Source organism: Balaenoptera ricei, chromosome 8 (genome assembly GCF_028023285.1).
Source record: "Balaenoptera ricei isolate mBalRic1 chromosome 8, mBalRic1.hap2, whole genome shotgun sequence".
In the NCBI taxonomy this organism is placed as follows: Eukaryota; Metazoa; Chordata; class Mammalia; order Artiodactyla; family Balaenopteridae; genus Balaenoptera; species Balaenoptera ricei.
The window spans coordinates 66,576,186-66,602,953 of NC_082646.1; the positions used below are offsets into that span (position 1 = coordinate 66,576,186).

The window sequence follows — 26,768 nt, forward strand, 5'->3', positions numbered from 1 at the left end:
ATGCTATGTCTTCTTTTTGTAAAGTGAGAGAAGAGTGACTGAGAAAGGGGACATCTTGAGTACAACTGTATTCACAGACCTGGAGGCTGTAGAACCAAGCAGCCAGCGTTCCAGAAACAGGACCAAATGGTGTGTCTCTCAGGTACAAACCACGTCTATCAAAAGCTTTCTCTTATCACTGGAGGGCTCTTCCTTCAAGTTAATCCTAACAAAGATGAAATGGGAATTCAGAATTCCATTTCTCTTATACAAAGTCATTTTCCAAAATGAGGGGTTTGTAATTAAGTGACCATTAATTAAATTCACCATCACAAAATTAAAAATGGCCCAATTCATTAACTTTTATAATGAGCTTGAAATGAAATCTCAATATATTGAAAAGGACTTCTCACAAATCTCAGTAAATACAGTACAAACAAAATAGTCTGAAACTATGAAAGGAGGATCAACAAGTAAACTTACAAAAATGAATAAACAGGAAAAAGATATGAGTCAAAGGAAAAAAAAAAAAAAAGCCTTACGGTAGAAAAGAAGAACAAAGCCAATCCCTTTAACTGAATGCCTTCCTCACAGTAAACACTCAATCAATCAAATTTACAGAATGGCTGATATTGATTCTCGAGGTATAAAACAGACTATCATACTGACTATATAAATAGTACAGGCTGCAAAAGAAATAGTAAAAACATAAGGTCCATACTAAATCAATGAATAGATGAATGTAATAAAAATAGAAATGATGCTACAGAAAAAGCTAATCAGAAAAAGACATAATATACAGAAAAAAAGTTTAATGAAAAAAAAAGATTCAAAGAATGCAAAAAATGACAATCATGAGAAGGCATGCAGCTCAGAAAACCACCTGCAAATAACAGAAATCTTTGAACAAATGACCTCAAATCTATAATCAGAATTTTAACAGAAGCAAACTGTCCAGAAGTGATTAAAGAGTTTGGTCCAAAAACAAGATTACAGAATCCTAAACAAAATCAACAATGAGGAACTAACACTATGTATGACATTCTCATACCTTTTAAGTATGAAGAGAAGAAAAAACTCTGCGTATAGAGAAGACCCAAATTTGAATTTCTTCCAGTTTTGCAGAGGACATAATTAAGGCCCAGATATGTATAAAAAGCTCTGAGAAAGTATTTCACCTCAAATTTTTTAACAAGATGAGAAGATGCCTTGAGAAAATGAAAACAAATTAAGAAATATACCCATCACATACCTCAAGTCCAACATATAGATCAAAGAACAACTTTGTGAGACTTAAATGTTTTAAGTTTAAAAAATAAGATAAAATAGCCACAATCAACAATTTCTTATTAAAAAGATAAATAAAATGCTAAATAGGGAAATAACAATTGTCAAGAATAAGTCATTAGTAAAAATATACAAAAAGTAAGAAGCAACAGACAAGAGGAGGAGCAGTATCAGAACATGAAGATAAACTAACAAGTAATTTATACAATGTCAGTGACATTTATAGAAGAGGCATACCAACCAAATGCAAAGTGTGGGCATTGTGTAGATCCCCATGCAAACATCCAATTCAAGTAAAAGACATCTTTGAGACAACTGAGGACATCTGAATGTGGCCTGGGTAATAGATGATATTAAGGAATTGTTGCTAATTTTGTTAAATGTGATGAGAGTGGTTATATATATACATATATATATATATATATATATTTTTTTTTTTTTTTAACTTGCACAAGATTTTTTGTTTTCTTTTTCAAATACTTTTCCCAATTAGGTTGCTACAGAATATTGAGCAGAGTTCCCTGTGCTGTACAGCAGGTCCTTGCTGGTTATCCATTTTAAATATAGCAGTGTGTCCATGTCAATCCCAACCTCCCTAACTATCCCTCCCCCTCAACCCTTCCCCGCCTGGTAACCATAAATTCATTAGCTGTAAGTCTGTGAGTCTGTTTCCATTTTGTAAATAAGTTCATTTGTATCATTTTTTTTTTTTAGATTCCACATATAAGCGATATCAAATGATATTTCTGGTGGTTATATATTTTTAAAGTCCTTATCAGTTAGATATGCTTTCTGAAATATTATTGGGTAAAATAACTAAAATTCCAGAAATGATGAGAGAGTTAAATAGATAAAACAAAGTTGGCAAAATGTTGATAATATTTGACGCTGGATAAGAATATATGGGAAAATTTAAAGTTTTTTAAATTAACATATTTATTGGGCATCTACTAAGTCTCAAGCTCTGCCTTGGTATTAGACACAGTGATAAAACAGCCTCAAGAAAGAAACACAGTAAAGTAAGTGTTCTTAACCTAGGGTTCACCTAGGCAAATATCTATGATTTCTATCAGTGACAAAGTCACAGGTAGTACTATTACTACTGTGCTCTATTGCCTATACTCATAATTAAAAGAAATACTAAATTTCAGTAAGGGGTCAGTGAAAATGATGATACAATTTTTTTCTACCCAAGTTGCAGACCCTCTGAATTCTATCCATGAACCTCCAAGGATTACAACATTCTGCAAATATTCATTAAATATCTACAAGGTGACAGTCACTACTAGGCACTGGGGATGCAAAGGTGAGGAGAATATAGTCTTTAAGCTACACAAATTAAAACAGTTTGGCATTATCATCATAAAAGACAGACAGCCCAATGGAACAAAAGTCTAGAAACACACCTAACTGTGTGTGTGTGTGTGTGTATATATATATATATATATATATATATATATATATATATATATATATGAATTTACCATATGATTAAAATTGGCATTTTCAAAACAGTGGGGAAAGAATGGATTCTTTAACAAATAACATTAGGACAATTCCTTGGCAAAAATAAAGTTAGCAGAGTAGTTAAAGCATGGGCTCTGGGGTTCAAATACTTGAACCTGAATTCTGTCTTTGCCATTTACTAGCCAGGCAAACAGTCAACAAGTCAATTTCACAGTGATACTAACAGAGAAAATAACAGTGCCGACATCACAGGTTTGTTGAACGTATTAAATGAGTCATTACATGTAAAGCATGTGCCTGGCATTAGTGCCTGGTGTATAATATGCACTCAAAAATATTAGCTATTACTATTATTTTATAGGAGAATAAATTCCAGATTGAGTAAATATTTAAGTTTAAAAAATGATATCATAAAAGAGGTAGAAGAATATATAATGGATATTTACTTAATCTTGCTGAGGGAAGATCTTTCTAAGAATGACACTACAGGTAAAAAATTTTTGTTGAAAGATTAATATATTTCACTACATTAAGTTATTTTAAATGTTTATATGTGGAAAGCAATAAAGTCAAAAGTTAAACTGGGGGAAATATATATATATATATATATATATATATATATATATATACACACATGTATATGTATATAGATATATATGTGTTGAGTCAATATCCCTAATATTAAAAGAGTTGGTAAAATCAGTAAAAGTAAAATATAAAAATCATGAACATGTAAATCACGAAAGAAATATAATTAAATGGCATTAAACATATAAGAAAATATTCAACCTCAGTAGCAATCAAAGAAATGCAAATTAAACAACAATGCAATACCATTTTTATCTTATCAGATTTGCAAATATTACTTTCATTCTTTTCATACTTTCATTCTTTCATTCTTGGCAAGGATGGCTATAAACAGACACTCACTCACCCTAGCAGAAGTGTACACACCTTAAAGATTTTCTGGAGGGTGATTTGGCTAAACGCATCAAAAGCCCTTGAAAATGTTCATCTCTTTCATCTATCCATTTTACCTCTGAATGAATCCTTCAAAAAAAATCAGGGAACCGCACTAAAATATAGGCATCAGGATGTTCATCACAGTGTTTTTATAATAGAAAAAATAGGGAAAAAACTAAATTTAAATAATAGGTTAAAGTGGATAAGTAGTATTTTATGAGTGCATGTTTATTTATTTATTTGTTTTAAAGTGTTGGTACAGATTTTGGTATATATGTAAACAATGGTCATCTCTGTATAGTAGAATTGTAGGTGATTTTTTTGTCTCTGTTTTCTAATTTTTCAAGAAAGAATATGAATTACTTGTATAAAACTAATTACGGGGGAAATGCCCCATCCATGGGCTCTTAAAATTGATGAATAGAGAGAAAGACATGTAAATAAGTAACTACCTATAATAATCATGCCTCCAGAGTGCTCTCTGCACTGGATTCTGTCTGGAGCTGAGTTTTAAAGGATGAATTTGCCAGGGAATGAAGTCAGAAGGCCAAGAGAATATCAAGCACAAAAAATGAAAGGGAATAAGAGCCTGTGTTGGCAAACCACAGGACATTTCAGCATGGCAGGAAGGGGAGGCCATGTGTGAAGGACTTGAAGTAAAAGCCAGATGACAAAGATTTTTTAATGTCATGTTAAATGAGTTTGGAATTATCCGCCAAAGAAGATTCAATAAAGAGCTTTTGTGATTCACTTACATGAAGATCAAGAAAAGGCAAAACAAATGGTAACAGAAGAGTGGTTAGGGCTAAGGATGCATATACTCGCTGGGAAGAGACAGAAAGCAACCTTCTGGGGCAGTGAAAACGTCCTTGATCTGAGTGGTAGTTATATGGGCAAACACAAATGTTAAAAGTCCATTAAGCTATATGCTTAATATTTGTACACTTTACTGTATGTTATTTCTCATAAAAAGGAAAGAGTTTTTAGCAAGGAAGTATGGTAATTGACTTGTATTTTAGAAAGCTCACTCTGGGAGCAGCCTGGGAGATTGACTTAAGAAAATCCAGGGGCAGGCATTCTGAGACATTAAAGCTGCATTCCAGGAAGAAGATGGTCAAGACTTTAAATGGGTTAGAGGCAGCAAGAGAGCAAGGAGGACTTTTGAGAAATGGCGTGACAAGACTTTATGAGTGTGATTACTGAGAGAGAAGGAAAAATCAGAGATGAGTCTGTAAAGGAGCTGGTGAATACAGGAGAAAAAAAGAGCAGCTTTCCACAGATAAGTATTGAATCGGACAGTCTGAGGTGCTTGTGGATCATCCAGCTGTCCAATAGCAATAATTATATACACTAACTATATGCCAGGTAGTTCTGAGTACTTTACCTATATTATATTAATTCATTTAACCTCACAAAAACCTTATGAGGTACCCACTATTATTACCCCATTTTACGGATGAGGAAACTGAGGCACAGAGAGGTTAAATGACTTGTCCAGGACCAGATATAATAAGTGGTGGAAAAAGGATTTGAACCTAGGCCGTCTGGCTCAAGACTTCACGCTCTTAAGGTGACCACTGAGATATAGGTGATACAGTCTCTCACATAAAGGAAATAGTTGAATCCCTGGGGATAGCTGAGATCTCACAGGAAGAGAGTATGCAAAAATACAGAATAACATGCTTCTTAGTGTTGTCACAAGGGTTAAATGAGATGACATTTGTAAACCTCTTAGTGATACACAGGTCACAGAGTCAGCACTCAGTCAAAGGAGTTTATTAAGGATAATTCTTCAACAAGATAATATCATACAAAAGGGACTGACTGGGTTAGAATAAAAGAAGTTTAAGGGACATAACAACCAGATATAGCATGTGGTTATAGGTTCGATGTTGGTATGGAAAAAATGACAGGATACTTGAGGATCAATGGGGAAATCTGAAACATGGCCTGGGTATTAGTTAAAATATAAATTCACTGAACAGGAAAAGTGGAGATAATTAAAAAATAAGATAGAATGAAATACAGTATGTATAGTGTGATCTTGCTTTGGTAAAAAAACAAAGAATACAAATATGTACATAGATATGCTTAGAGAAGGATCTAGAAGAGGGTGCACAAAGATGTTAACAGTGGTCATCTCTGGGTGTTGGGAAAGTGAAGGTTTTAATTTTTTTTTATAATTTACTACAATGCACATATTTTTATATATATATATATATACTTTTTTAATATTTATTTATTCATTTATTTATTTGGCTGCTCTGGGTTTTAGTTGTGGCATGCAGGATCTTCAGTGCGGCATGCAGGATCTTTAGTTGCGGCATACGTGATCTTTCACTTGCAGCATGCGGGCTCTTAGTTGTGGCACGCGGGATCTAGTTCCCTTACCAGAGATCAAACCCGGGCCCCCTGCGTTGGGAGCACAGTCTTATCCACTGGACCACCAGGGAAGTCCCACATACTATATTTTTAAAAGAACCAATTTAAAGTTGAAGATAAAGATAATTTTATATTTTGTAGTTCTCTATTAAAGAAGCCCACAGACACAAAGAAAGCAGAGCAAACCTCAAACAGTATACAAGCTAGTTCCAGATGCCAAGCAAAGGAGGGGAAAACAACCTCACTCCAGATGGCAATCTAAAGATTCAATAAAACACTCCTCTTTTGCAACTGTCTTCTTTTGTTCTGAGCAGCTGCTTTTTCCAAAGGATGGGAAAATTAGCATGATTGCCTCCCTCTCATTTGTGTCATTCATTCTAAGAAAACAAGACACCATGCCCCTCTCAGCAACCCCAAAGAGCCAATGAAGCAGGCAGAAGTGAAGGGCCTGAGAGATACCAAACTCTGCGTGCCCAGTGTCTACAACGCAGGCAAAGCAACTTTCAGAGGAAGGAAAAAAGTTCCCATGGAAAAGGCTCTTCTTAGGGATCACACGGGCAAAAGAAATTCTTCTGGAAAGACTGCAAACTTACTGGTTTCATCAGGAAGTGCTACCCTTAATGGAATTTCCCAAACTTAATGCAAAGAAGCTAATTTTCATTTCTCTTAAATGTAAACACAGGGCCAGGGACAGAGGTAAGGGAGAGAGGGGAGTGCCCAGTGTGGGTAGAACAAATGAAGGAGGTACACTACTGCTGACAACACTCCCCTCTTGGCCAGGAATCCCAGCAAACTGGAAGCTACCAGATCTACCTGGCAAATTCCAGTCAACCAGTTGAGGACCCTCACCAATTCTTTCTTTTCTTCAAAACTGCCTCAGCATTCAGCATATTGGCTGTTACACAGTACACATTCAACAGGTGAATGCAAGCATAAGTGAACAGTCTGAACTGAGAACTTATGGACCGAGCCATATAACCTTGGGGGCTTAAAGACCTTAATGCAAAATAGAACCAAATGTTAATATTCTATATTAATAACATTTGATGCAATATGATCAAAAGATTAAAGCTCCAATGCTCAGCACAGTATCTGGTGTTTAATAGGCCCTGCTCAATAAGTATCTGTTGAATGCTGAATACCCTAGGATTTTTTTCTGCAACCCAAACTCTCAGATCCAGTATGAGATATTATTTGAAGGTCTGTGTTCTCACTTCTTGCTGACTTTTAAAGTTTTTCCTTAGAGATGGAAAAAGATTCCTGAGGATGGAAAAAACTTTTAAAGTATCACACCCTGAAGGATTTTTGCTAGGCAAAAAAGGAAAGGAAAGGCATTCTCAAAGAAAGAATACCTGAGCCAAAACTTGTAGCTATGATTGGGAAACAGTGTACAGTGACTGTGGTGTGGTTCAGGTGTAGACATTATCAGAAGTGGCAGGAGATACGGCTAGAAAGATTGGCTCTGAAATATAAAGGGATTGTAATCTCCTTCATCTCTGAATTCCCCAAAGCACTTAACACGGTGCCTAATATGAAATCAGTGCTCAGACGCTCGGTAGGATGGATAGATGCATGCAAAACCTGAGCAAGCTTTTCAGCCTGGCTCAACACTGTTACAATCAGTAATAACCTCGTATCTTCATCTAATGTTAATGAATTGCTTTTTATAATGCTCAGAAAATAATTTATCCACTGACACTTTGAAATACAAACATCTGTGATTCATATGTGAATAAACCTGACTTGCTGGAAGAGTCTGTCACTCCTCAACTAATAATAAATGCTCACTGAAACTACAGTTAATTTTATAAAAATCTTTTCTTTGAAAATGTCTAAAAAGGAATGTTCCTTTCTGGTCCAAAATCTTGTTACAACATAAAAAAAAAAAAAACCCTCAGATTTTTTGATGCCAAAAATAAATAAATAAATAAAATATCATACCCTGTGCCAATTCACTGGCCTGGTAAGGACTGTATCAATCTGTTCTCATCAGCTCTGGTTGAAAATTTATGTGGACTACATGCATGGGCCTGGGCTTTATTGCAACCCATCCACCCAAAGCATTTGTGGGCCCAGGAGGCAGGTCTTACTTCCATCGGCCTCCTGAGTCCTAAAAGAACAGTGCAAAGTTGGGGTCCCCGGAGGCCTAACCCCCCAGCCACAGCACAGCTCCTCTGACAGAGAGGTCCAGGCCCTCTCTTAGAAGCTGCTCCCATTCATTGCCCATCTGTTCCTCCTGCCCTTCCCCATCCCCTCCATCACTGTTTTCACACTGGTATAGTGTTATCTTCTATCCCCACTTTCCTAACCTGGGTTGGTTTCTTTAAGAGGAATTATCATTTAGATACTAAAATGTCATTTACAACCATGTACAGAATTAAGGTAAAATACCAGTTCTCCAGGCTTTTTACTTCCAAACTCTCTTAAAAACCTAGGTACACACATCTTACCAAAGAATTACATGTCATCTTCAAAAACCACCACGAATTTCCAAAAACAAAAAACAAACTGAAATGCTACTAGGCCCCTAACTACACTAATACCTGGATCGTTACAAGGGCCTCCTAACTCCTCAAGGCTCCACTTTTCTTCCTCAATTCCAATCCATTTTCTATACTACCAATTATGTCACCTTCATGGGAGAAAAAAGACAGGGCAAGACTTAAAGCATTTTCACATGCCTCCCTGTCATTCTGAATTTAAAGTCTTCACGATAACATTCAAGATCCTCCAGGATCTGGCCTTTACTTTACTCAGCTTCCCATATCTCCCATGTATCTCTTGTATAAACCTGCTGATTCAATAGGATGGCCTAATTTCCATGCCAATTTCTATCCCACACAAGCCAACATCACTTGTATAGAGGAAAGAGAGTTGACCTAGGAACCTAAATACCTGGATTCCAGACACATTTCTGACATACACTAGTTGTGTACCTTTGGATAAGTCCTTTGCCTCTCTGGGCTCAGTTTCCCTGTCTATAAATAGAAAGATTGAACCAGATCATCTTAATAATCCTCCCAGCTTAAAAAAATTACACTATGGTACTTCCCTGGTGGCGCAGTGGTTAAGAATCTGCCTGCCAACGCAGGGGACATGGGTTCAAGCCCTGGTCCAGGAAGATCCCACATGCCCCGGAGCAACTAAGCCCGTGCGCCACAACTACTGAGCCTGTGCTCTAGAGCCCACGAGCTACAACTACTGAAGCCCACGTGCCACAACTACTGAAGCCCGCGCGCCTAGAGCCCGTGCTCCGCGACAAAGAGAAGCCACCGCAATGAGAGGCCCGCACACTGCAACGAAGAGTAGCCCCCGCTCGCCGCAACTAGAGAAAGACCGCACGCAGCAATGAAGACCCAACACAGCCAGAAATTAATTAATTTATTTATTTATTTATTAATTTAAAAAAACTACTCTATGATTCCTATATGACCAACCAAATCCATCTCTCCTTCAAAGTCTGCAAGTCCTCTGTGAATTTTCTCTCAGCACTCCACTCCACAATACTCTCTCTTCTCTGAACTCCTATGTCTGGAATTCAAAATAAATCAAACAATGCATTCATTCAACTAAGATTTTCTGAGCATTTTCTTGGCCAGATATTATGGCAAAGCCTTGGTAATAAACATAAAGCCTAGTAAGACCCAGACCTGTTTCACCTGTATATCCCTTTCCTCTCCACTATTTTTTATCCAAGTAAAGTAATGTTAAACATGAACATCAAATGCATATGACACCATTTATTCATTTAACAAATATTTAAGGAAAACTTTCCATGTCCTGTTCTAAAAAGTAAAGATACCAGGAAACAGATGGACCAACTACCTAACCTCATGGCGTTTGTTTATTTTTGTAAAAGCAGACAGGAAAAACACACAAATATGTAATGTAATTTTAGGAAGAAAAACAAAGCAAGCATTAAAGATTGACTAAGAGTAGTTTACATCGGATGGTCAGGGAAAGCCTCCCCGAGGAGGTGCATTTGAGCCGACACTTGAATGAAGTGAGGGTGCAAATGAGCAATATTCAAGAAGAGCATCCCAGGTGCAGGGCCAAGGCTCTGAGACAGAAGAGATGGGGTGGAAGGCGAAGAGCTGGTGGGAGGGCTAGGAGTTAGAGCACATAAGGACTTGGTAGTAAATGTGAATTCTATTTCTGAGTGTGATGGGCAGGATTCCTTATAAGGGCTAAAGAAGGGGACGAACATAATACTTAGGTTGCTATGTGAAGACGGGACAGGGGTAGAGGAGTTCAGGACCAGTTAGAAGGCTAAACAGAACCAGTTAAGGGCTTGGCATCCAGTCTCCAACTAAGTTCACATCTTGACTCTCCAGTTTATGAACTGTGTGATCTCAAAAAAGTTCATTTCTCTGACCTCAGTTTCCACATCTTTAAGTGAGGATAATAGTACCTACATCACCAAGTTGTCTGAAGATTAAACTAATGCATGTAAAGCCCCTAGAACAGAGTCTGGCACGAAGTAAACATTCCATGAACGCTAGTACTTTAAAGCCATGGGATCACCTAAGAAAAGTGCAGATAGAGAAGAAAAGGGGGCTGGAGCCCGAGCCCTGGGGCACTCCAACATCTCCAAAGGCCTCCATTCAACCCAAGGCTTTTCCATAAACCTGCAATGTCCTAAGCCTTGTCTGGGGCCCCAAACCCCCTGTACGCAACTCACAATTTAAAGCTTGATAACTTAATACTTTATAGAGTTCTTTAGGCAACAATTATACGTTCTAAGTTCAGGGTTGGTTTTTTTTGTTTTTTTCACATACTTGTATACCCACTACCATGCTTGGCACAGAGTCAGACACATACTATGGTGTTTGAAACTCACTTGTGGACACATCACGTAAGTTAAAAACTTTAAAGTCAATGTACTATACTTTCTCTTAAGGAAAAAAACTTCTTCGTCTTCTTCAAGGAATGATGTGGATTATAAGATATCTTTAGTACCACACCATCATCCAACCATCAGGCCCACCTTGCTAGAGATAGTCACAATGGCCAAAGCACCTGCCACGCCATTTTCCCTTCTGACTTCCAATCCTTATGCTTTGTGTATAAACTTTTCTGTCTCTTCTTTCCTGGAGGTTTGTCTAGGTGTAAAAGTCTCTCCTATCTGGCAACATGTCACACTCAGGCCCCTGGCCCCCAGTCCCTATAGCCCTAAAGAATTCTGGACACTGAAGCCAAATTATTCCTTAAAAATAAACAGGGCTTCCTTGGTGGCGCAGTGGTTGAGAATCTGCCTGCCAATGCAGGGGACATGGGTTTGAGCCCTGGTCCGGGAAGATCCCACATGCCGCGGAGCAAATGGGCCCGTGAGCCACAATTACTGAGCCTGCGCGTCTGGAGCCTGTGCTCCGCAACAAGAGAGGCCGCGATAGTGAGAGGCCCGCGCACCGCGATGAAGAGTGGCCCCCGCTTGCCACAACTAGAGGAAGCCCTCGCACAGAAACGAAGATCCAACACAGCCATAACTAACTAACTAACTAAATAAATAAATAAAATTAAATTAAAAAAGCAATGTTTTAAAAAAAAAAAAAACAGCATCAAAACTTAGGTGAAAAGAGGGAAAGAAAATGGGCATAAGCCAAATACACATCCAGAGAATCATCTAGGAGGGCTCCTTCCACCAATGCACAGGTGTCACAATGCCTTTGGCTAGTGACTCTGAGTGTTTACAAAATGACCTCAAGTGGTACGAGTTTCCAACAGAACAAAGGTAAAAGTCAATGAGGGGGAAAAAGAAGTTCTAAGAGTTTATTTCTTTACTCAATTTCCACAGAACTATATGCCCTTCTGTTTTTCTTCCCTGTCCCACCCACCTTCCTCCCCACGCCCCCAGCGCTGGTGATAACCACAGAAAATAATGCTGACCCACCGGGACCAACTCTTGATGTGGCTTCAACCACATCTGCGCCTCAGATCCTGAGATCTGCCCCTGGGCCCCCAGGGACCAGTAACAGTGACAAGGATATGGGAACTATGTCGGCGATTTGAATGTGGGCAGAGCTGAGCACATGAAACTGCTCCCAAATTGGCTTTCTCACTCATATCTAAACCTGGAACAGACAAAAGGCTGCTAAATGTTATTTTACCAATACCTTTCAGCAAAGCTATTTCTAACTAATTTGGACCACTGAGCTACTTATGGGGGTTTTAAAAATGGTCCATCTGAAATAAGATACAAAGTATCCTCTGCCCATCTCCCATGACTCTGCTATCACTTTCCGTATAAACACTTTGGTCCTAAATTCTATTCTAATTCAAGGCAGTGACCTGTCAAAACACAGATGTGGAGAAAAAAAACAGCAAAACAAAACCCTCACTGCTGTTATCTCTGATTAATTGTACATTAAGGACTCAAATGAACACTCTGACCTTAAATCCCATTTTTCCATGCTCTTCTTAACCCTACACAGCACTAAATATTCATTTGTAAGCTGGTTTTCTTCATCCCTAGGTCTCTGTGTACAGATTCTAATGTCCACTGAGAAGCACAAGCTTTGATTCCCCTCCCATAGCAGTACAAAATTTCAGGAGAACTTCCATTCCCTTTGGATCCCAGTGTTAGGATCACTCTGGTTTGTGGAGAAACCCTTCGGGTATAAGCACCTAGAATCCATCCCTGGCTCAAGTGGGAAGGCCAGACTTTCAGGAAAAACTTCTCCAGGCAATCCTTACTACTAACCCATTGGGCACTTTCTAATGCAGGAGATATTACACTAAGTGGAGTTCCCAGCAACAGTATATGTAACCTAACATGACTAATAGCAAAAATAACTGACGGCGCCCCATTCACTCACTAGAAAATATATGCCCACATGCTGAGCCTCTTTATCAGGGGTCATCTCAGCATCTAGAGCAGAAGCCAGAGTGATGTACAAACAGCCACTTCCCCATAGCAGTAATCCAATCGGGGGTATCCAAAAATTACTTCCCATCTAACTTCTTAACTCTACCCACTAATCAATTCATCAAACACCTAATATTAAGCATGTTCACTGAAGAAAAGCAATAAGAGAACAGATGCTTGAAAGCACTAGCCAGTGCTTTGTCCATAGCAGATATTCAATAACATTAGTTGAACACCAGAGTGTACAAATGGTAGCAATACAGAGTGCTTCCTTGAAGACCAGTGTCTGACAAAATGTCCCAAGACACTGACTCCTTCACTAGAGGCTATATCTACTCCACTCTAGCCTTCGAGAAAGGGAAGAGTAGGGAGAAGGGGGAAAAAAATCTACAAATATCTATATTCAAACTTGTCCTTAGCTAAATTAACACCAAGATCCCAACTTCATGTCAAAGAAAGACAAAAAGCCACTAACATTGACAACTGTCCACTCAAAGTAGTTTCCAGAACACTGACAATCAGGGCTCTCAGCATGTTCTAATCACTATGGCCCTTTATCACAAGAGGTCCATTAAAAAGGATTTTCTTTCTTATGCTATTAATAAAGGGTTAAGCAGATTATTTCTATCATATTTTCTTGGGGGTCCTAAATTCCGGTTTGAACAAATGATTCTCACACTTCTAGAAAGGCCTTAATTGGGTTAGTCTGTTACTTTTAGTGCAATCTTGCAAAGGCTGGATTCTTTTTAAGTCCTTAAAGGACTTGGGCAAAATTCTTTTGGTGATAATTTCTTTTTTAAAAGATCATCTCCAGAGTTTACATATGTTCCACAATTACTCATGCTGATAGGGGAGAAAAAAAGCACATTTTATTTCCAAAAGGCTCCCTTCAATCTGAAAGCTCTAATTGCCAACATATCTGATATTGACTTCCTGCATAAAACAACACACAAAACAACAAGTATAATCATAGGTCTAAAAAGCAAGACTTAAACAGAGAAAGCTCAGCTTGTTTAGCCAGAGAAAGGGAAGGGAAGGATGGGTGCAGAAGGAACAATCTGCACTTTTGGTAGCTGACGTTAGGGTCCAGGAAAGACAATTTGTCCACTCTGTGAACAACTATGCATTGAAGAGGGATGGGAAAACAGTAAAAGTAAGAAACACTAAAAGAAAACTCAGGCTAATGACAAGGAGATAATCTGTGATCATCAGTCTGGAAAGCTCAGAAAACATTTCCTGGAGAGGTTGTGAAGTCTCTTGAGAGAGAGCAAATCTCTTGAGAAAAATTTAAGGATATTTGGAGGTAGAGATTTAAGGATATCTGGAGGTGGAGTGGGTTAAAATAGTCAAGTGGTTCTACTATACTAGGAGATTACATCTGAGTATCAAAAGGATATTCTAGTCCTATTTTTCTAAGCTTTTAGCTATCTTAGAAAATCTAAATCACTCCTTTAATAAATTATAAAAATGGCAGATGCTTACGAAATATAAAAACATTAACAACTGTGTAAGCCATGAGCCAAAAATGCAACCAAACATCTCTGACATTTAAACAAGAGCACTGCCAAAGTCTCTTTCTGAGACCCCAACTCTCAAAACTAACCTCAAGAGCATTCTCACAGAAATCCATACCAAAAGATCACCAGTAAACTAACAATGAGATCTGCCATTCTCTGGAGAGAATCCTAGATGGTTTTCCTTTCTCATCTATAACCACAGGCTACAGATAAAGCAAAATGGCTTTCAGGTGATACAAGATACAAAATGCGAGAAGGAACCAAGGGACTTATCAGGACATGATATTCATCCTGGGAGACTAACCTGATCTAGAAGAACTAGATAAACTGAGCTAAGAAATCCCTCCAACAACGAATTCCAGACACTTCTAAATAAATGGCAAAGCTGGAAACTTAACCCATATCTTTGGACTCTAAATCCCCTACACCAAGAGGTCACATTCCTCAGAGGTCCAAAACCCAAACTGAGGCATGTCCTGACACGTTTAGAGGTGCTGGTGAGAATTTCACACACCAAAGCCTCATTCAATAAGACAAGCTCTCCAGTTAGAGGCTCCTAAAGGTAAAAATGGATTTGGAGAACTGAGATCAAACTTTGGTTTTGCATTTTTTTATTTTACAAAAAAACATGGTTGACTCTAACATTAGTTAAAACTTCTTTAGTTGACAAACTTGATTTTTCTGTCAGCTGCCCTTTTTTGTGCAGCTTCCTGTTACCTGATATTCCTTGGCCTAAGAACCAAGTCTTCAGAGCACTGACACATTCAGAGGAGGAAAAGGCCTAGAGGTTGCACAAGGAAGAGCAAGAAATCTAGATTGTATTCATTCAAAGTGGGAGATAATTCCAACAAAATGGCTCCACCCACTGCTGCCCTTCCTGAGCCCATTATCTGCAGAGAATCAAAGGGCCTGCCTATAAACTTGGATAGTCAATGGCCCTGTAAGCTCCCTAGCTGTACACATGAACAACACAATTAACTGGTAAGAAATGTGCCCAGGTAGAAAGAGCTCTGCACATCTCTAAATCCTGGCTTCCCTATCCCTTCTAAATTCCCACACAGTATCCTATTGCTCTTCCATAACAAAAAGTGAAATAAATGTACATTTTCTCTTAATTGGTCTTATTAATAAGAAAGGTAATCTCAATTCATTTTTACCTTGCTAGTGCCAAGTTTTAAAATTCAGCATTTATAAGAAGCAACGGAATGTTGGGGGAAAAGGGCATCTCAACTTAAACAACATCTTTAGGGCAGAGGCCCTAGTTTGGGAGCTCAACTTTGCCACTTAGGAAAGGCTCTTAAACAAATTACAACATTGATCTACATCCCAGGGTAGTCAGGAAAGAAAAAACTTTTTAACCAAAGCATTGAGAAACACATGGGGAACGTAAATGACAAACCGGCAGTCGTGCTGCTCCGCATACCCATTCCATGTCAACGCTCACCTGCTCGGACCCCGCTCTTCTCTGGTCCCTGGCAGCCCTGTGGTCTGTGCAACCCGTTCTTACCTAGTGAACAAAGCCATCGAAGGATATGGGAAACAGGGCAGGAATTTACACACCCAGATATCCTGACTACACTCACTTTCTTTAACCTGCTAATTAAGAACTACATCTTGCACTTTACCTAAGATGAGCATGTCACATTCCTGTACACAGATGTCACATTAATCTAAAAACATTGCCCATCACTTCTTTTCTCAAAAATCTTTAAAAGCTACACAACGTTACAGGATAAAGTCCCAGCTCCTGAGCCAGAATTCAAGCTGACCAGTCTGCTTCAACTGAACCTGCCACTGCCATTGTGGAAGGCAGCTGGGGAAGCACAAGCTTTAGAATCAGAACTCAGGGAGCTGGAATTCCAGCTCTACCTCTTACTATTTGTGTGATCTTGAACAGGTTACTTATCTTATTGATCATCTCTCTTTAAAACAAGAACAGCAATACCTACTTCATAGCACTAGAAGATGGAAGAGAGAACATGGCATATGGCACAGAGTAGATGCTCAGTAAGCATCACTTCTCTCCCTAGCTCCAATCCAAAAGGTCTACTCTCTCTTCTCTTGAAAATACTCCCCATCAACTTTCCACTAATTTCAGAACCATGCTTTGCTTCAACGCCTAATTGAAATCTTTTCTCTTCTATGAAACTACCCTGGCTCATAGTCATTTTCTCCTCTGAGCTTCTATAATTCTTATAGTCTAAGCCAATGGATCTAAAATTTTTATTGTTCTCTTATGTGTCACTCCTCTTTCCCCGATGAGTCCACCAACCCAAGAGCAAAGTTTTTATCAACTGTCAAGCCAATAACAATTTAAGTGTTCAATAAAAAATACTTTGAAGATTCAGTTGCCTTGGGGTTGTCTACCAATAATGGTTGCCCTTCTGGCCCAATTAGGGGATAATACCACTTCCCACATACACTTGAGCAAATCTCGCCCATATCTTGGGGAGTTTTTCCAAGGGTAATATTTATTGGGTAAATGAAAATGAAGCCTTAATCTATGTAGTCACAGGGGGACTCTCAGCCAAGCCGGCAGAGACCAAGAAGCTTTAATTCACTCCATGCATTCAACAGGTTCTTTTTGAGCCCTTGCTTTGTGCTGCCCTTAATTCAGCATGGGAGACAGATTAAGAGCAATCTGGTCTCTACCTTTGATTAGCTTTCTGGAAACTAGACTATTTCTGATCCGTTAGAAACCCCTATTTCTGAAAAATCTCATCAGTGAAGGGATTCACTTTCTGAAAATATTACTTGGAGAAAAAAAAAAAACAGTAATACAGTCACTTGGGTTTTAACTTTGTGGCCTGTCCTAAGATGGCCAACTGACGTATGTGCACATAAAGGATAGCTCAAAACAGTCCTGGAGATGGGATAATGACCCCTTCACCATTCCCAAGACCCTGTGGTCCAAACAGCAGAAACACCTGCATGGGGATAAAAGCAAGAGCTGGACTAAGGCAGCATTAAGGCCAATTCTCTCACTTAGTTAAGTTGTTTTACTCAGGTTCAAGTAATTATAAACCGCATTCTCACGAAGACCACAGGAAAATGCAATAATCTCTCTTTAGAAACACTTGAAAACGTTCAGTCTCTTGAACTCTACAAACTACTGAATTCTTTAATAAGGTGACATAAACGTTGACTGAAGTGTGCTCCTTTAGTCTTGGGTCACTTAAAAATACACTTTTAATACTTAGTGCACTTCAGAACAAGTGCAAGAAAGGAAAGGTAATCAAAGTAATAGAGTGAGAAGTTCATTTTCCTTTGTTTGAGTTTTGTGTGTGTGTGTGTGTGTTCTTGAAGGAGCCTGCACACAAACTACCACAGCTCCAGGTAAGAGCTGCAGAGCAGCCCGGGCGCGTCCAGGGGCTCGCACAGAGCCCACTCCCAGGACCGCTCGGACTTGGGGCTCCTCGTCGCACACCGCAGCTCTGCACTTCCCCAGACCCTCGGCTCCATGTTCCCCACCCCTGACTGCGCGCCCCAGCGGAGCCGGGAAGTAGGGCTAGCCACGAGCGTCCGGAGGGCAGCCCCCAACAGCCCAGCTCGTCGGCGCCTTCAGAGGCCCCCGAACGCAAACACTCCCAGAGCTGGAACACCTCCGGGGCGAGGAGTGGTGAATAGCGGGAAAAGGGCTAGGACTGCAGCGGCAGGGCAGGGCGCGGCAGAGGCAGAACCGGAACCGGCGGCCCTCCTGCCCGCCACCCGGCCTGGAGCAAGGGCACTGGGGCAAGCAAGCAACCTCCCGGCGAGAAGACGGGCAGGGAAAGCCGGGACGGCGGCCCAGACGCACTTACCTCTGCGCTCCCCAGCCAGGCTGGGCGCTCGCACGGATGGGGGCTTGACTGCAGCCGCGCAGCCCGGAGGAGGAGCCGCTCCGGGAGAGAGGGCGGTCGTCGGGCGGGCATCCGCGCCCAGGGCTGCGGCCGGGCTGGAGGGAGAGAGAAGGGAGGGAGCACAGATTTGAGTGGAGGGGGGCGTGGAGGAGGTGTGCCTCCACCCGAGACAGAAAGGGTGGGCTGCTGGAGCCTGGCGGAGGGGGTGTGCTCGGAGGCTCTGGAGGGAACAAGAAAACCGCGCTGAGAGTGCGCAAAGGGGGAAGGGAGGGCGCTGGGGATGGGAAGACGGGGCTCGGGGGCAGGGTGAGGAGTTGGTCCTCAAACTGGACCGGCCCTCACCTCGGACCATCCGACCAAGAATTGTCTGGGTCTGGAGCAAACCACAAGGGGGTATGAAACTTTATGTCATTTTCTCATACACACGTGACCCCCCTGCAGTCCAGATGGTTTCAATCACTGGAGGAAAAAAGCGGCTCTGCTGGTATGCATGAAAAGCCGGAGCTGGGAGCGTCTGGGAAAAGCTGCCTGTACAGCCCGCCTGCCTTCAAACTAACCGATGAGCTCTTTCCGCTCTCCCAGCCCTAGGCTGGGGGAGCCCTGCAAAACCCAAAAAGACACTAAAAGAAGCTACATTTGGTATTGCAGGAGTAGCGGAAGAACTCTGAAAGCACTAGGGTTCCAAGGCGTCTGGTCTGAAACGAAAGTTCTAAGGGCATTCTGAGAATTTGTTTTAAATACTCCATTAGCTTGCAAAACCAAAAACTAGAAAAGGGTGTCATTAAAGAAAAAGCAATGGAATACTAGCAGTGAGAATCTGTGATTTATTAGTGGAATTCTGAAAGAAATTGTTAACTCAGTATGACTATCCACTTGGAAAAGAATAATGCAAATCACTTAAAATCGAAACCCATACATATTTGGTGGGATGTTAGGAAGCCATGTAGCCCAATTCTCATCCCATAAATCACTATAAATAGAACTTAATGTTGAAATGCACAAAATTGACTTTCACAAACCTAGTTACATTTTGAAGGAGCAAACGTATATGAATGACCATACCTGGTTCGGGAAGATCCCACATGCCGCAGAGCAACTAAGCCCGTGCACCACAACTACTGAGCCTACGCTCTAGAGCCCGCGAGCCACAACTACGGAGCCCGTGTGCTACAACTACTGAAGCCTGCGCACCCTAGACCCCATGCTCCTCAACAAGAGAAGCCACCGCAATGAGAAGTCTGCACACCACAACGAAGAGTAACCCCCACTTCCCACAGCTAGAGAAAGCCCGCACTGCCAAAAATAAATTAATTAATTAATCAATTAAATAAATAAAATTTGTTTAAAAAAAAAAAAGAATGACCATAAACAGGCTCTAAGGCCAAGACATGTTTCCAAAGCCCAAGCCAATTCAACTGTCACATACCCTAAAGAAGTACTTACTCAGCTGCAGGGCAAGCATCAAAAATAATGGGGGGAAAAAATAATGGGGAGTTTAAGATATTGATACATCTTGAAGATAATTTAACTTGTTCTTGATCCAACAGAAAAAGTGGCAAGAACCAAACTGATAGTTTATTGTTCCTTTGCCAAAAAAGGATATTAACATGAATTACTAGTATTAATGCTTTATCTCAATAAAATTGGTGCCAGAGCATATGTTTGGCCTTTCTAGCAGAAGGCCTTACATAGTTGTCTATGTGTGAAAAATATGTCAGTCTTTGGTAAAGTGAATTGGTTCTACATAAGGAAAACCCAAGATTTTCATTTCTCTACTGGAAAACACAGGAGAAAACTTGAAACTAGGCAAATCAAAACAAGCTTTACTCCAAACTCAAAATCTAACAGTGAGTTTCTACTCTAGTTCACTGACATGCTTGAACCCTTCAGGAGACTTGGGCTATCTGGATGGACTGAGCCTTCTCCCGTCTTCTCCAATCTCAAATTAGGGTGGTTCTACCCTCCACAAGCAACAAGAGAAGTCATGTAGAAGAATCCTTAGGGAACACAAGCCACAAAATTTAACAATGCTCCAGGCAAATTCCACCTGCAGCTCCCAAGCTCTGTACAGAGGTTCTTAAGTTTCCCACTTCCAAAACTATTAAAACTTATATTAAAGTCTTGTTTTTCTTGTGTGTGACACCTGTAAAGAAAGCCAACTCACTGGAAAGCATCAAGATGTTCTCTCTTCAGACCCAGGATAGTAACTGTTTTCATCTCTGGCAGCTACTGCTGCTGCTGCCTCTTACATGTGCTAAAGAAAAGTAAGAGAGCAATAATGACATACGAATAGTTGTTCTTTTTGTTTGCCAATGTTTTGCAAATTATGCATCAAACTTTTTTAATTCCTAAGAAAAACCTTAATTAGATATTCTCTTTCAGAAAGAAAAGTAACATCCCTTAACTTTTCTAAATATAGTCTTGAGTCTAAACTCCACTGATGTCAGTATTAGTTCATCTTAATACTAGCCAAAGATTTATTAGAGACACTGACATCTGAAATGTTTTTAATGCTATTTTAAATGGTATTAACTTAGTGATTTGCATTAACCTAATGTCCACATCACTTGACAAAAAAAGCCAACTATGTATAAGGTGCTAAGGGAGGTATAAGCTCTATGAGGACAAGGACTAGGTCTATCTTGCTAAAAACTGTAGCCTATGTGCCTAACACAGTACCCAGCATGAAAGAGGTGCACAATAAGTATATGCTATTTGAATAAATGAAAGATAAATAAAAACACTCCTCATAAGGTTACAATCCGGTAGAGGCATGTGACTTGTAAACAACAGAATGAAATAACAGCTTTAGAAAGGACATCAGCAACAAAAAGAGAGGAAGGAATAATTAGCATTAGCTGGGTTTGGATTTTAATCACAATATATATTCAGAAATGTGCAGAGACTGCTGCAAATAAGAAGAGTTTATAAGAAGAATTTGGTGTATTTCGTGCCTAATTTAGGGATCTCAGAGATACACTTTCCCATGTCCCCATTATTCAGTCCCCTCAATACAGAGCCAAGACAAGATTTGAGCATAAACATCCTGGCTCTAATTTGGATAGTATGAATGCTGTTCCTTTCATCCTCTCTCATACATCTCCTCCACCCCCAAGCCATTTCCTCTGTACTGTCTTCTGTCAGTCTAATGAAAGTTTCCTAATCTTTAGAAGCAGTAGCTTTGGTTCTCTTTGTGTGGAGAAGCACAATACACTCTGATTACATGGTTATATTCCATACAGATGCCTGGCAACACATCTTATAGCTAAGGGTCTGTTTAATATTTTAACTTTGAGGGACTTATAATTCAACTATTTTGCCATATACCAAAATAGCACTTGACGTCACAGAGATGGGCTTTACTTCCTTTTGCTATTTTAAATCCTGCACTTGAGCATGGTGAGTAGTTTGGGTTTTCTGGTTCATGGATTTTGCTTTGGCATTTCTTTTTTCTTTGAGGAACAAAGGGCTTAAGATTTTCAAGGAAGTCTTTCAGGTGTACAGGTCTAGTACTCATGAAGCAGTTATTTCCTCCTAGGTACTCTGCCTATAATATTATATGTGGTCATTAAAAGGGCAATGGTGGCTTATTTATGCCACATGATCCAAATAACCAGGTTTCTCTAAGGCAGGCAACTGGAAAAGATGGTCGGCCCAGATGACCTTTAAGTTTTCCAGGTCATGCTTTTCCACATATCACTTCCTTTTTTCAAAAATTTTTGTTTTTAATAAAAATAGTATGTTTTGTTGAAACAGCTAAACTTAAATGCTAAAGACTGAAATCATCCTAAAACATTTTTTAAAGAAAATAATTACTAATCACTAATCCATAACCTCAACAAGTACTATTTAATCCAATCCTGCTTTCCATTCTCCCTAAATTTAAGTAGAGCCTCATTTCTAAAGCACCCCATATTTACCCTTGGAGTTTTTCCATAAGCTTTAAGACTTTGGGCCAGTTTTGACATAAAACAACCTCTGATCTGTAATCTCCAGGGGCCCAGCACACCTCAGAAATAGCTATCAAGAGTGCAAAGGGATGACCTTGTCACTCCCTTTGGCTTTTTACTTTCCTCTTTTCCAAGCCCCTCAAAAGGCGAATGGGGCTTACTTATATTCACACAGATGTTAACTAAGTCAGTAGTATGAATCCTCGCAACTAGTTTTTGCAGTCAGTAAAGCGTAATAGTGTGTACTAGATTACTAATTCCTACATCTCCTAACCCTTCAGAATCACATAAGAAGCTTGTCAGAAATACAGATTCTGGCTCCAGTCCCAGATCTACAGAATTAGAATCTCCAAATTTAAGAAACACTAGACTAAACTAATTCTAAGATCTTTGTCAGTTCTATGTATGGCAGTTTTCCCTTAGAAGAAAGCCCCTTTATCACCACACATTCATACAGGCTTTCTGAAAGGAATCAAGCAAGATATTGTATGAATTGAAATAGAATATAGTTCTTTCCTTCACAGTAAGCAACATACTGGAGCAGTTACCTTTACAGCCTAACTTTAAAAAAAAAAAATCCTTAAACTGAATGCTTTAAAAAATTATTCCTACTATACATTGTTTACAAAAGTTTAAGAAGATTTTAAAATTGAGGAATTGATTGTAGGGGGAAAGAATCACAGAACCCAAAATTGTGTACAAAAATTTTTAACATTGTGACTTAAGAAAACACATATATATATATATATATATATATATATATATATATATATATATATATACACACACACATATATAGGTAAGATATATACCTGGTTTAAAAACTTCAAAAACAGTGTAAAAGAATATATAAAAAAGTCTTCCTTCCCACTCTTGTCCTCCAGTTCCTCTCTCTTCAGGCAATCACTGGAGTTTCTTGTATATTTTTTCAGAAATGTTCAAAGGGAATGCACAATTATTTATGTGTGCATAACACATTTTTGAGAGGAGAGGTCCATATACTGTAACAGATTTTCAAAGAGGTTCATAATCTCAAAAAAGGTAAAAATCACCATTCTACAGCAAGGCTAAGGGTTCAAGTTCTACCCCAGTCTATTGGTAGGATTAGCAGAATTCAACTTTCAGTTTGCTTGTGAATATTACTATGCACAATTCCAGACTACAAAATAGCTTCAGCAAGCAATGTTGGTTAACGTACAGATATGGTTTAAAAATACCACATCTGTTTGTAAATAACCTCCTGATTTTATGTTTTTCTCAAACAATCCCTCCAATAAATAGTTCCTCCTGTTGACTGACTGACAATGAAAATCTGTAAGAAATTTCTGGCATATACATACACAAAGACAGTAGATATTTTTCTCTCACAACCTGAAAATTTTCTATTGGGATAAAATAAAGATTTTATTTATATCTACACAGAATTTAAGGGGGAAAATTAATAGTATTCCTGGTAGATATAATTAACGTATGTTTTGGGTTATTAATAAAGATCTTAAGAACCTATCCTTTAAGATACAAATTAATTTTGTCAAGATAATAAATCTCCTTTGGATTTCAGTGATTATTACTTTCTTAAGTGTTTTAACTGGGATTTTAACATAAAATTACAAATAAGTTATTAATTTGTTAAAGTATTTAAGGGATAATGGAACTGAACTACTTCACTTATCTCCTTTTTCATAGTAGAATCTATTTTCCTTGCCTGAATAGTGCCTTTCACTCTCCCCTTCCAAAGTACATGAAAGATATAGCACCTAAGAGCAAGGTTCTTTTTCTATAATCAGCTTACAAAAAGGTTCAGTCAGACCTAAGTTCATTTCTTTCCTTGTTCTATAATGTTGTTTGGGGTGTTATTCCAAATACCAGGCTATTTAGTATTTATTTAAAGAAAGTATTAGGATAGCTTGACTGATGATGCTGGGCGGGCTGGACCTGACAGAGAATAAGATGAGATGCCAGGTGCTCATTAGATGGATTAGAGACAAGAACAGGCTCAGAAAGGCCGGCTTAGTCAGCCTTATATCTAAGAAATATCTCTACATTAAAGAACGACTTGGGCTTCCCTGGTGGCGCAGTGGTTGAGAATCTGCCTGCCAATGCAGGGGACACGGGTTCGAGCCCTGGTCTGGGAAGATCCCACATGCCGCGGAGCAACTGGGCTCGTGAGCCACAATTACTGAGCCTGCGCGTCTGGAGCCTGTGCTCTGTAACAAGAGAGGCCGCGACAGTGAGAGGCCCGTGCACCGCGATGAAGAGTGGCCCCCGCTTGCCACAACTAGGGAAAGCCCTCACACAGAAACAAAGACCAAACACAGCCATAAATAAATAAATTAAAAAAAAAAAAAAAAGAATGACTTGCCCTTGTCACTAAGTTCACTGAATTTTGCCCAACAAGCATCCCCGAAATAAGAATTATGAGAATGTAATATCTTCTAGTCCATATTACTTGCAAAAAAGGAACCTATAATAAATAAGAAAAAATGATTATATAAATATAGCTATTTATTCACTCAACAAGTGTTTATTAAACATCTGCAATAAACTGATTTTGATCACGGGGAATAAAAGAGAAATAAACTGTACAAGCAAGTTTATAATCTAGTGAGGAAGGTAAATATAAACAACTAGTCAGAATAAAATAAGTGGTATAAAAGAGACAATGAGGAGGAAATATAGAAATTTGCAGAAGTAGTAGAGATTCTTACTGAGAAATGAGGGAGAGAGGGCTGGAACTGAACCTTAAATGATTGTTAGAATTTCCATTTCAATAAATAGAAAAGAAGGGGAGATAATTCAAAACCAAAGGAATTGCCTGAGCTGTGAAATAGTAGCTTTAGGAACAATGACCGGTCCTCCTTTGACTACAGTAACACAGACTAAAAATGTAGATTCAGTGGAAAACAGTTTGGCAGTTCCTCAGAAAGTTAAACACAGAATTACCATAGGACCCAGCAATTCCACTCCTAGGTATATACCCCAAAGATTAAAAACAGATGTTCAAATTAATACTTGTACACGAATGTTCACAGCAGCACTATTCACAATAACCAAAAGGTAGAAATAACCCAACTGTCCATCAACAGATGAATGGACAAACAAAATGCAGTATATTCATATAATGGAATATTATTTGGCCACAGAAAGGAATGAGGTATTATTAATACATGCTACAATGTGGATGAACATTCAAAACACCATATAAGTGAAAGAAGCCAGACACAAAGGTCACTATATCGTATGATTTCTCTGAACTATCCAAAACAGGTAAATGTATAGAGACAGAAAGAAAACTAGTGGTTGCCAGGGGCCAGGGTGAGGGAGAAATGGGTATAAGGACTCCTTTGTGGGTGATTAAAATGTTCTGGAACTAGACAGAAGCGATGGTTGCACAACACTGTGAATGTAATTAATGCCACTGAATTGCACATTTTAAAATGATTAACTTTTATGTTGTATGAATTCCACCTCAATTTTTTTTTTAAATGGTAGATTAAAGGTCGATGGTACATACTACTAGTGCTTACTAATATTCTTCCCAGTCCCCAGAAGTTTATATCACCCAGTCACCCTACAGTTAGGCAGGGCCATGGAGCTGTTTTAGCAAACAGGCTGTGAGCAGAAGCAACATGTCACTTCCTGGCCAAAGTACTGAAGAATGGGTAAGAGATGCCATGCCTCTCTTCCCTGCAAAGCCCTGTGAGACAATGGAGAAGACTGTGTCCCTGAATAAATGAGGGTCTCCCTATTGGCCCACGCTGGACATGTCGTATGAGTAAGAAATATGCTTTTGCTATCTTAAGTCACTGAAATTTTAGGGGTTGTTACTGCAGTGTAAACTAATCCTACTCTGACTAATATAAGGTCAGATCCAGGAAGACCATGAGAACATATTAAGAAATTTTAATCTTATTCTGAAGGGCGTAGAGAGACAATATTTTTGAGGAGAAAAGTGACATGATGTGCACTTGAGGAAAATAATTCGGGATGCAACGTGCTGAGTAAAGTAGGAACAAAAGCAGTCCTCAACCTCTGGTGCACATCAGAAATCACCTGAGGAGAACTATAGTCATCTTCTAATTTCTTTATATTTCTATAAAGAATAAAACATTTGTCCTTTGGGGAAAAAAATCATCTGAGGAGCTTTTCAAAATGCAATGCTCTGGTCCAGGGTGTCTCTAGATATTCTGAACCAGAATCTCTAGCGGTAGGGTCTAGGCACCTATAATTGAAAAAAACACTATGGGAAATTCTAGACTACAGGTTAGAGTCAAGGAGGAGATGTCTAGTCCTAAAATGACCAAGTTTACATGTCTAGTGATTTCAAATAAACACTATAATAAAATAACTATTTTCTTGACAAATGGAATGATAAACGTTTAGGGAGTTTTTGTTAAAATACTAAGTTATTGAAAGGTTACTCACATTAACATTTGTATATTGCTACTAAGAGCTGGATAAAGAATGTTCATTCGGTATGCAGGGATTTAAGCATTCAGGGCTTTTTGTTTAGTTTAGT

General features: G+C 39.1%; 1 protein-coding gene across 2 annotated transcripts in view; it reads right to left on the reverse strand.

Moving 5' to 3' along the window:
* DENND2B (DENN domain containing 2B) overlaps window positions 1-18,394 on the reverse strand; it is a 150,467-nt gene extending 132,073 nt beyond the window's left edge. Inside the window, exons 1-2 of one of the 2 annotated variants that reach the window (XM_059931072.1) lie at window positions 18,261-18,394; window positions 15,905-15,967 (exon numbers count right to left, since the gene is read on the reverse strand). The gene's annotated coding sequence lies outside the window, so the exon portion shown is untranslated. The remainder of the gene's footprint in view (window positions 1-15,904; window positions 15,968-18,260) is intronic. The other variant, XM_059931073.1, reaches the window with a different exon arrangement.
* Window positions 18,395-26,768: the final 8,374 nt, after the last annotated feature.